Below are 11,640 nucleotides of genomic sequence, written 5' to 3'. Positions count from 1 at the left end.
AAAAAAAAAAAAAAAAAAAAAAATAACATTTCAAATTATATCCATTCTTGCCCTCTCCAGCATATTCTCCACATTAAATCAGATTTTTTTTTTTTTAATTCAGGGTTGATCCTTTCTGTCTCCCACTGAAAAACTTTCAGTAGCTTTCCACTGAATTTAAGATAAAAATCTAAAATCATATAATCAGCTGGCCCCTGCCTACTTCTCTAAGACATCTATCAGTCTCTCTCTCATTCATTAATCCTTCCAACACTGGCTTTCTTTCAGACCTCAAATGCACGAAACTAGGTATTTGGTTCAGTTCTCTAGGAGTTCTTGGGCCAGAAGAAAGTGGTAGAGTAAATAGTATAGTAATACAGCATCTTCCTATTTGTATCTCTAACACCTAAGACAGTGCCTGTAACATGGTTAGCAGTCAACTTGCTGCTTCCTTTTCTTTTTGGTTTTGTTTTTTTGTTTTTTGAGACAGGGTCTTACTCGCTTGTACAGGCTGGAGTGCAGTGGTGCAATCACAGGTGACTACAGCCTTGACCTCCTGGGCTAAAGCAATCCTCCTGCCTCAGCCTCCTGAGTAGCTGGGACCACAGGCGTGCTCTACCACATCTGGCTAATTTTTGTATTTTCAGTAGAGATGGGGTTTCACCATGTTGCCCCGGCTGGTCTTGAACTCCTGAGCTCAAGTGGTTTCCCCACCTTGGCCTCCCAAAGTGCTGGGATTACAGGCATGATCCACCATGCCTGGCCACTCTTTTTTCTTAGCTAAATAAAAGCAGATCATATTTACGTTTTTAAAAAAACTACACAAAAATGAATTAATGTATACATTGACATTATGGTTGCAAAACAAAGTAATTAATGTCTAGGTCAAAATGAAGTTTCTCAGCACCATAAGACAGGGTGAGAGAAACAAACACACAAAAAGAAGAAATTCCAGCCAGGCGCAGTGGCTCACACCTGTAATCCTAGCACTCTGGGAGGCTGAGGCAGGTGGATCACTTGAGGTCAGGCGTTTGAGACCAGCCTGGCCAACATAGTGAAACCCTGTCTCTACTAAAAATAAAAAAATTAGCCAGGTGTGGTGGTGCACGCCTGTAATCCTGGCTGCTCAGGAGGCTGAGGCAGGAGAATCCCTTGAACTTGGGAGGCAGAGTTTGCAGTAAGCTGAGATCACATCACTGCACGCCAGCCTGGGCGACAGAGTGAGACTCTTTGTCTCAAAAAAAAAAAAAAAAAAAGGAAAATCCAGGAACTTGTGGCAACATACAGGGGAAATACAGGCCAAAAAAGGATCCCGAAAAGATGAGTTTGAAGACATTTCCACTTGAGAAAAACTATGCATTCTGCTACTTCAAGTTAGCTAAGGGGCTTATTTATACTTAGATATATATCCCAACAAAAACTAACTAACTATAATATCTAATGAGTTGCTAAAGTACATGACTACATGCTGAATTATAACCCTTTAAAAATCATTAAAAGAATGGAGAACCCAAAAATAAACCCTTGCAATTATGGCCAAATGATTTTCAACAAGAGTGCCAAGACTACCTGGGTAAAGGACAGTCTCTTTAACAGATGGAGTTAGGAAAACTGGACACCCACATGCAGAACAATGAAGTTGGACCCTTACTTATACCATATACAAAAATTAACTCAAAATGGATTGAAGACCTAAATGTAAGATGTAAAACTGTAAAACTCCTAGAATAAAACATAGGGGCAAGGCTTCAGGCCATTGGATTTGGCATTGATTTCTTGAATATAACACTAAAAGCACAGGCAACAAAAGCAATAACAGACAAATGGAACTACATCAAATATAAACACTTCTGAACATCAAAAGAAACAAAAGAATGAAAAGGCAATATATCAAATGGGAGAAAAGATCTGCAAATCATATCTGATGAGGAGTTAATATCCAGAATATATAAGAATCATCTATAACCCAACAACAACCAAAAATAGTAATCCAGGCTGGGCATGGCGGCTCACACCTGTAATCCCAACACTTTGAGAGGCTGAGGCTGGTGGATCACCTGAGGTCAAGTGTTCAAGACCAGCCTGGCTAACATGGTGAAACCCCGTCTCTACTAAAAATACAAAAATTAGCCGGGAGTGGCAGTGTGCACTTGTAATTCCAGCTACTCAGGAGGCTGAGGCAGGAGAATTGCTTGAACCCAGGAGGTGGAGGTTGCAGTGAGTCGAGATCGCACCATTGCACTCCAGCCTGGGCGGCAACAGTGAAACTCCATCTCAAAAAATAATAATAATAATTCAATTGAAAAATGGACAAAGGACTTGAATAGACAATTCTATAAAGATATGCAAATGGCCAATAAGCACCTGAAAAGATGCTAGGCAGGAAGGATAGCTCTTGGCCACTTGTTCCTTCCAATCATCCCAGAGGGCCTTGGCAGTAATCACTTTCATTAGAGGTGAGGAACTGTACTTCCTAATGCCTACACCTGGAAGGACTGGTTCCAAATTAAACTCTTTGTGTAAATAAAAAACCTAGCAGTCATTTTATCCTCCATGAATGTGGGAGAATAAAGTTATGTCACACAAGAAAACACATCTCTATTTAAATATAACTACCAGGGCAACACAGTTATTAGGTAAGATAACTGTTACTCTTTTTGTTTGGTTGGTTGTTTTAGGAGACAGGGTCCCACTATGTTGCCCAGGCTGACCTCAAACTCCTGAGCTCAAGAGATCCTCCTGCCTTGGCCTCCCAAATAGCTGGGACTGTAGGCACATGCCACTGTATCCAGCCTATTCCTTTGTTAAATAAATGAATTACAGACATTATATAAATTAAAGGTTATTTTCCAGATATAGTAATCTCCAAAGTCCAATGATTTAAAAGAGTCCTTTGTTTAAAATAACATATGCAGTTTTTCAGTCAGATGCTAAGTAGTTTTTCACATCATGTCTGGTGGCTCCGTGGATTATAACAGCAGAGAACATGGTGGCCCACAGAGAATGGACCCCGATGGTGTCATCGAGAGCAACTGGAAGGAGGTTGTTGATAACTTTGATGATACAAACTTAAAGGAGTCTCTTCTTTGGGGTATCTGTGCTTATGATTTGAGAAGCCTTCCGCTATTCAACAGAGACCTATTATTCCCTGTATTAAAGATCCAAAAGGTGGCGGGGCACAGTGGTTCACACCTGTAATCCCAGCACTTTGGGAGGCCGAGGCGGGTAGTTCGCCTGAGGTCAGGAGTTCAAGACCAGCCTGGCCAACATGGTGAAACCTCATCTCTACTAAAAATACAAAAATTAGCTGGGCATATTGGTGGGTACCTGTAATCCCAGCTACTCGGGAGGTTGAGGCAGGAGAATCAACCCTTGAACTTGGGAGGCAGAGGTTGCAGTGAGCCGAGATTACGCCATTGTACTCCATCCTGGGTGACAAGAGCAAAACTCCATCTCAAAAATAAAACAAAACCAAAAGTACCCGAAAGTTATTTCTGGCACTTGGAGACTATACGGAAGCAACATGTCATGCCTGCATTGGTGGAACAGATGTTCAAAATGAATGCAAAAACTGCAGGCTGAAGCACCACATATTGTTGGTACACCAGGGAGAGTATGTGATATGTTAAACAGAAGATACCTTTTTCCAAAATGGATCAAAATGTTAGTTTTGGATGAAGCAGATGAAATGTTCAGCCAAGGGTTTAATGATCAAATCTATGAGATTTTTCCAAAAATTAAATACAAGTATTTAGGTTGTATTGCTTTCTGCCACGATGCCAACTGATGTGTTGGAAGTGACCAAAAAATTCACTAAAGATCCAATTCAAATTCTGGTGAAAAAGGAAGAATTGAACCTTGAAGGAATCAAACAGTTTTATATCAATGTTGAGCGAGAGGAATGGAAGTTGGATACACTTTGTGATTTGTACAAAACACCATTAAATAGGCTGTTATTTTTCTCAATACAAGGTGCAAGGTGGACTGGCTGACTGAGAAAATTCATGCCAGGGACTTCACAGTTTTTGCTCTGCATGGTGACATGGACCAGAAGGAGAGAGATATTATCATGAGGGAATTCCGATCAGGGTCAAGCCCTGTTCCGATCACTACTGACTTGTTGGCACGTGGGACTGATGTCCAAGTGTCTTTGGTTATAAACTATGATCTACCTACCAGTCATGAAAACTATATTCACAGAATTGGCAGAAGAGGTCGATTTGGTAGAAAAGGTGTGGCTATAAACTTTGTTACTGAAGAAGACAAGAGGATTCTTCGTGACACTGAGATTTTTCTACAATACTACAGTGAAGGAAATGCCCATAAATGTAGCTGACCGTATTTAATTCCTGGGATGAGAGAGTTTTATATGCAATGCTCCCTGTTGTTGAATAGACAATTACAATGTGCATTGTGCTTCTTTCTTTAGGAATATTTGAATCTTGTCTCAATTCTCATAACAGATCAGAAATACAGATTTTGATAGCAAAGCAACATTAGTCGTGAGCTCTTGTGAGGAAAGTCATTGGCTTTATCCTCTTTAGAGTTAAACTGTTAGGATAGGTATAAAAGAAAAAAAATTTTTTTCTTTCTTAGAAATTTATTTCCTGCCGGGCGCGGTGGCTCAAGCCTGTAATCCCAGCACTTTGGGAGGCCAAGACGGGCAGATCACGAGGTCAGGAGATTGAGACCATCCTGGCTAACACGGTGAAACCCCATCTCTACTAAAAAATACCAAAAAAAACTAGCCGGGCGAGGTGGCAGGCGCCTGTAGTCCCAGCTACTCGGGAGGCTGAGGCAGGAGAATGGCGTGAACCTGGGAGGCAGAACTTGCAGTGAGCTGAGATCCGGCCACTGCACCCCAGCCTGGGTGAAAAGGGTGACCCCATCTAAAAAAAAAAAAAAAGAAATTTATTTCCTAGTTCTGTAGAAATAGTTGTATTAGATGTTCTGTATTATTTAATAATATATTTGGGGACTAAAAGATGTAAGTGCTGTATAAAATCAGCCAATTATATTAAAGTAGTATATCTGCCCTTATTGTGTTTGTCATTAGCCTGAGTAGGAAGGCCTTTAAAATTGATTTTTTAGAAAGCATTCAAATGCATTTTATTTGGTATCGTATTTATTGCAGTCAAGTATTTAATTAGTGCTAAGTGTGAACTGGACCCTGTTGCTAAGCACCAGCAAGCAATCATATCCTAAGTAGGGTTAGATTCCCAGTAAAATTGCCATATTGCACATGTCTTAATGAAGTTAGAGTGTTAAATAAACTGTATATTCACTTAAGAAAAAAAAAAAAAAAAGGAAATAACAGCCAGGCGTGGTGGCTCACGCCTATAATCCCGGCACTTTGGGAGTGTGAGGTGGGCAGATAACCTGAGGTTAGGAGTTTCAGACCAGTCTGGCCAACATGGTGAAACCCCGTCTCTACTAAAAAGACAAAAATTAGCCAGGTGTGGTGGCACACACCTGTAATCCCAGCTACTGGGGAGGCTGAGACAGGAGAGTCACTTGAACCCTGGAGGCGGAGCTTGCAGTGAGCCAAGATCATGCACTGTACTCCAGCCTGGGCGACAGAGCAAGACTCTGTCTCAAAAAAAAAAAGAAAGAAAAGAAAAGAAATAAAGAAATAACATTTACAAAGACAACTTTACGGTTGTAGAATACTATCTTATTTTTTGCTGCAGCTTCAGGGGAAATGGGAATATTTTTCCTTCTTATCTAGCTAAAATTTCTTCTAATAGCAGCTATAAAGGCCTATAGTTGTTAGAAATTCCTATTTATTTTTCAACACAATTCCATTAGTTACCACTGACTAAAAATATAATTAGTTATTAGTATAAATGGAATAATACAATAGCAGAATAACATAATGGAATGTTGGGTATACATTCCATATGTTTGATAGCTTTTTTTTTTGTCACCCAGGCTGGAGTGCAATGGCGTGATCTCTGCTCACTGCAACCTCTCCCTCCCAGGTTCAAGGGATTCTCCTTCCTCAGCCTCCCAAGTAGCTGAGATTACAGGCATGAGCCACCACACCCGGCTAATTTTTTGTATTATTATTATTTTTTTTTTTTAAGGAGAGACAGGGTTTCATCGTGTTAGCCAGGATGGTCTTAATCTCCTGACTTCGTGATCCGCCCACCTTGAACTCCCAGAGTGCTGGGATTACAGGTGTGAGCCACTGCCCCGGCCTAATTTTGTATTTTTTAAGTAGAGACAAGGTTTCACCATGTTGGCCAGGCTGGTCTCAAACTCCTGACCTCAGGTGATCTGCCTGCCTCAGCCTCCCAAAGTGTTGGGATTAGAAGCATGAGCCACTGTGCCCAGGCTGTTTGATAGCTTTTAATTTTATTATGGTTAAAAAAAAAAACTATCACCACTATTTTATACAAGAAAAATATTAACACAAAAAAGCGTGAAGTACATAATCTCAAAATAATGATAATCCTTTTAAGAAAAGATTTGGCAATATTACTGGGTATTATCACTAATATTACTGGGTATTTCACTAATTTTGGTGTGGAACAGTAAAAATTTTGTCATGGATTGGCATAAATCTGCTGACTGGAATTTGGGAACCATTGTTTTAGAATTATAGAACAGAGACTTAAAGAATCTTAAATCTCCAACTTAAAGATTTTTAGAAACAGCAGCATCAGATGATTTAGACATATTGGATCTCCAAACCGATTCCCTCCCTCCCTCCCTGCCTCCTGCCCTTCATCCTTTCCTTCCTTTTTTTTTCTTTTCTTTTTTTTTCTTTTGTGAGAGAGGGCCTCACTTTGTCACCCAGACTGGAGTACAGTGGCGCAATCTGAGCTCATTACAGCCTTGATCTCCTGGGCGCAGGTGATCCTCCCACCTCAGCCTCCTGAGTAGCTGGGACTACAGGTGTGTACCACCACATCTGACTAATTTTGTATTTCTTGTAGAGACAGGATTTCGCCTTTTGCCCAGGCTGAGCTTCTCTCATCTCTTACCATCTCCATCCCAGTGCCACCTGCCATGGTCAAGGATCTTATCTGCTTACCAACTCTTGCCTAAGAGAAGTTTACTTCTTTTTATGTTAAAGAAGTCTGAAGGAAGGCAATGTAAAGTGGTGGCATGGTGTTTTCAGGGACTGAGATGCTTCATCTTTCTGTCATATCATGTTAGCCCACGATGTTTTTTCTGAAGTTTTCTTCATGGTTCAAGACCGCTGATAGAGCTCCAAACATGATATTCACTTTCCAGTTAGCAGAAAGGAGGAAAGACAGCAGGGCCAAATGGTATCCCTTGCAGTCACACCAGTTCCCTTTAAACAGCCTTCCCAGAGTCCCACAAAATAATTCTGCTCATATTGCATTGACTATGTCTGGCTGCAAGGTAACTGGGAGATGCAGTCTTTGAGGGGGATATGTTGTTTCTGTGAATTGGGATGATTTTACTAGGAAAGAAGGAGAGAATGGATATTGAGGGGCATGTAGCATTCTCTACCATGTATGTATATGGTTTTTATGAAATTATATATTTTGTAATCTCTTTATACTTAATATTTTATTGTGGACATCTTCCATTTTTCCCAATATTAACTTAAGGACTTTATTCCATTGCATGAATATATCACTATTTAAGAAACTCATCCCCAAATCCTCTATTTTGAAACAGTTCGGCTAGTTTCTGTTTCTATTTTTGGCAATTATAAACAATTCTGTGATCATAATTCTTTTTTTTTTTTTTTTTTTTTTTTTGAGATAGGGTCTCACTCTGTTGCCTAGGCTGAAGTGCAGTGGCACAGTCATGGCTCACTGCAACTTCTGCCTCCCAGGCTCAAGTGATTCTTCCACTTCAGCCTCCTGAGTGGCTGGGACTGTAGGTGCATGTCACCATACCTAGCTAATTTTTGTACTTTTTTGCAGAAATCAAATTTCACCATGTTGCACAGGCTGGTGTTAAACTCCTGGGTTCAAGCAATCCACTTGCCTCAGCCTCCCAAAGTGCTGAGATGACAGGAATGAACCACTGTGCCCCACCAATCATAATTCTTATAGCTAAATCTTACAGGTCATATCCTTAAAGGAAATCCTTACAAATGAAACCATTGAATCAGAGAAAACGTGTATTCTAAAGCTCCTAATACATATTTCTAAAACATCTTCCAGTAAGATTTTCCCACTAGCCTTGTTTAAAAGTGCCATGAGTTTATTTTATGTATGTATATATGTATGTATGTATGTATGTATGTATGTATGTATTTTGTGACAGAGTCTTGCTCTGTCGCCCAGGCTGGAGTGCAGTGGCGTAATCTCAGCTCACTGCAACCTCCACCTCCCAGGTTCAAGCAGGTATCCTGTCTCAGCCTCCCAGGTAGGGATTACAGGCATATGCCACCACGCCTGGCTAATTTTTGTACTTTTAGTAGAAATGGGGTTTCACCATGTTGACCAGGCTGGTCTCAAACTCCTGATCTCAAGGATCCGCCTGCCCTGGCTCCCAAAGCTGCTGGGATTACAGGCCATGAGGGGGGCCATTGCGGCCCAGCTGCCATGGGTTTTTTTTTTTTTTTTCGGGAGGCGGGAGTCTCGGCTTCTGTCGCCCGGACTGGAGCTGCACGTGGGCCAGATCTCAGCTCACTGCAATGGCTCGCCGCCTCCTGGGTTTACCGCCTTCTCCTGCCTCAGACCTTTTCCGAGTAGGCTGGACTACAGCCGTGGCCCCCACCTCGGCCCCGCGCTTAGTTTTTGTATTTATAGTAGAGACGGGGCTTTCACCGTGTTAGCCAGGGGATGGTCTCGATCTCCTGACCTCGTGATCCGCCGTCTCGCCTCCCAAAGTGCTGGATTACAGGCCGCTTGAGCCCACCGCGGCCCGGCCAACCCGGCCAAGCCATGGGTTTATTCTGTTTTCCTAGTTAAAAAAAATACTAAAGGCACAAAAAAATATAAAGAGCAATACAAAGTGTAAATTGGTTATATTTAACATTTGATTAAACTGAGATCCATTTTTTAAAATTTTATTTCTCAGATTCGATTGACTTTCTCCAAAGTAAACCCACTGAAACAAATGAGTCATCACATATTTATTGAATGCCTAGGAAGGAAGAGAAATTTAAATATTAATAAGATAAGATCCCTGCCCTTAAGGAGCATATATTTTGGGCAATGATGGAGTTACTGAAATAAGGATATAACCTCCTGAGATATCTTAAGATGTAATTAGGAATGTGATTAGTCTTAGTTTTTAAAAAACTTGTTTGTTAGCTTGTTATCATTTAGATATTTGTCCTTGCCTAAATCTCTTGTAGAATTATAATCCCCAGTGCTGGAGGCAGGGCCCGGTGGGAGGTGTCTGAGTCATGGGGACAAATCCCTCATGACTTGGTACGATCTTTGCAATAGTGAATGAGTTCTCTTGAGATCTAGTTATTTAGAAGTGTGTGGCACCACTCCACACACACACTCTCTTTCTCCTGCTCTGGCCACGTGATATGCCTACTCCTGCTTCACTTTCTACCATAAGTTAAAGCTTCCTGTAGCCTCTCTCAAAGCAGATGCTAGCACTATTAGGACTATCCTTCCTGTACAACCTGCAGAGCTATAGGCCAATTAAGACTCTTTTCCTATAAATTACCCAGTCTCAGGTATTTGTTGTTGTTGTTGTTGTTGTTGTTGTTTGAGATGGAGTCTCACTCTGTTGCCCACGCTGAAGTGCAGTGGTGTGATCTCAACTCACCACAACCTCTGCCTCCCGGGTTCAAGCAATTCTCCTGCTTTAGCCTGGTAGCTGGGACTACAGGTGCATGCCACCGTGCCCAGCTGATTTTTGTATTTTTAGTAGAGACGGGATTTCACTGTGTTGGCCAGGCTTGTCTCAAACTCCTGACCTCGTGATCCGCCTGCCTTGTCTTCCCAAAGTGCTAGGATTATAGGCGTGAGCCACCACACGTGGTTAGGTATTTCTTTATAGCAGTGCAAGAATGACTTCATACAGAACACTGATACCAAGGAACGGGGTATTACTATAAGGATACCTGACAATGTGGAAGTGACTGAAACTGGGTAATGGGCAGAGGTTGAAAGACTGGAGGGCTCAGAAGACAACAGGAACATGAGGGAAAGTTTAGAATTTCTTAGAGACCAGTTAAATGGTTGTGACCAAAATGCAAATAGTGAAATGGACAATAAAGTCCAGGCTGACAAGGTCTCAGAAGGAAATGAGGAACTTATTGGGGATTGGAGCAAAGGGCATGCATGTTATACCTTAACAAAGAACCTGACTGTATTGTGTCCATGCCCTAGAGATCTGTGGAATTTTGATCTTGAGAGTCACGATGTAGGGTATTGGGTAGCAGAAATTTCTAAGTTGCAGAGTGTTCAAGAAGTAACATGGCTGCTTCTAACACCTGTGCTTAGATGTGGGAGCAAAGAAATGACTTAAAGTTGGAATTTATATTTAAAAGGGGAGCAGAGCATAAAATATTGGAAAATTTGCAGCCTAGCCGCGTGACAAAGAAAGAAAAAGCTTTTTGGCATGAGGAATTCAAGCAGGCTGTGGAGCAACAATTTGATAGAGATATTTGCATAACTAAAAAGCAGCCAAGTGCTAATAGCCAAGACAATGGGAAAAAGGCATTTCAGAGACCTTCATAGCAGCCCCTCCCATCACAGGCCCAGAGGCCTAGAAGGGAAGAATGGTTTTGTGGGGCAGACCCAGGACCTTGTTGCCTTGAGCAGCCTTGGGACACTGCTTTTTGCTGGGGCTCAGTGGGGCCCAGTTACAGCTTGACTTGCCACTTTAGAGAATGCAAGCTGTCCTGATCTCAAGTGATCCATGATGAAACCTGTCTCTACTAAAAATACAAAAATTAGCCAGGTGTGGTGGCGGATGCCTGTAATCCCAGCTACTTGGGAGACTGAGGCACGAGAATCCCTTGAGCTTAGGAGGCGGAGGTTGCAGTGAGCCGAGATCATGCCACTGCAGTCCAGTTTGGGTGATTCAGTGAGACGCTGTCTCAAAAAAAAAAAAAAAGGGTTGCAGGCAAGCTGTAAGCCTTGGCAGCTTTCATGTGGTGTTAAGCTTGCGGGCACTCAGAGGGCAAAGAGTGAAGTCTTGGCAGTATCTGTATAGATTTCAGAGGATGTATGAGAAAGCCTGGGTGCCCAGGCAGAAGCCAGATGCAGGGGTGGAGTCCTCACAGAGAACCTCTACTAGAGCAGTGCAGAGGGGAAATAGGGGGTTGGAGGCCCCATACACAGTTCCCACTGGGGCACTGTCTAGTGGAGCTGTGGGAAGTGGGTCACCATCCTCCAGACCCCAGAAGGATAGATTCACCTTGCACCCTCTACCTAGAAAGCTGCAGGCATTCAGGCCAGGTGCGATGGCTCAGGCCTGTAATCCCAACACTTTGGGAGGCTAAGGTGGGCAGATCACTGGAGGCCAGGAGTTTGAGACCAGCTTGGCCAAAATGGTGAAACCCTTTCTCTACTAAAGTACAAAAATTAGCTGGGTGTAGTGGCGCTCACCTGTAATCCCAGCTACTCAGGAGGCTGAGGCAGGAGAACTGCTTGAACCCAGGAGGTGGAGGGTACAGTGGGCCAAGATCCCACCACTGTACTCCAGCCTGGGCGTAAGAACAAGACTCTGTCTCTCAAAAAAAAAAAAAAAAAAAAAAAA

At 42.2% G+C, this 11,640-nt stretch overlaps 1 protein-coding gene and 1 pseudogene across 4 annotated transcripts in view; both read left to right on the top strand.

The window, feature by feature from the left end:
- Positions 1-11,640, top strand: part of FAM149B1 (family with sequence similarity 149 member B1) — an 80,061-nt gene that overhangs the window by 30,974 nt on the left and 37,447 nt on the right. The window lies entirely within an intron of this gene.
- LOC108516858 (eukaryotic initiation factor 4A-II-like) lies at positions 2,841-4,586 on the top strand (annotated as a pseudogene).

This window comes from Rhinopithecus bieti, unplaced genomic scaffold (assembly GCF_001698545.2).
Source record: "Rhinopithecus bieti isolate Rb0 unplaced genomic scaffold, ASM169854v2 scaffold_36008, whole genome shotgun sequence".
Lineage (NCBI taxonomy): Eukaryota > Metazoa > Chordata > Mammalia > Primates > Cercopithecidae > Rhinopithecus > Rhinopithecus bieti.
Note: the sequence above shows the minus strand (reverse complement) of the source record. Positions and strands in the feature narration are given on the sequence as shown.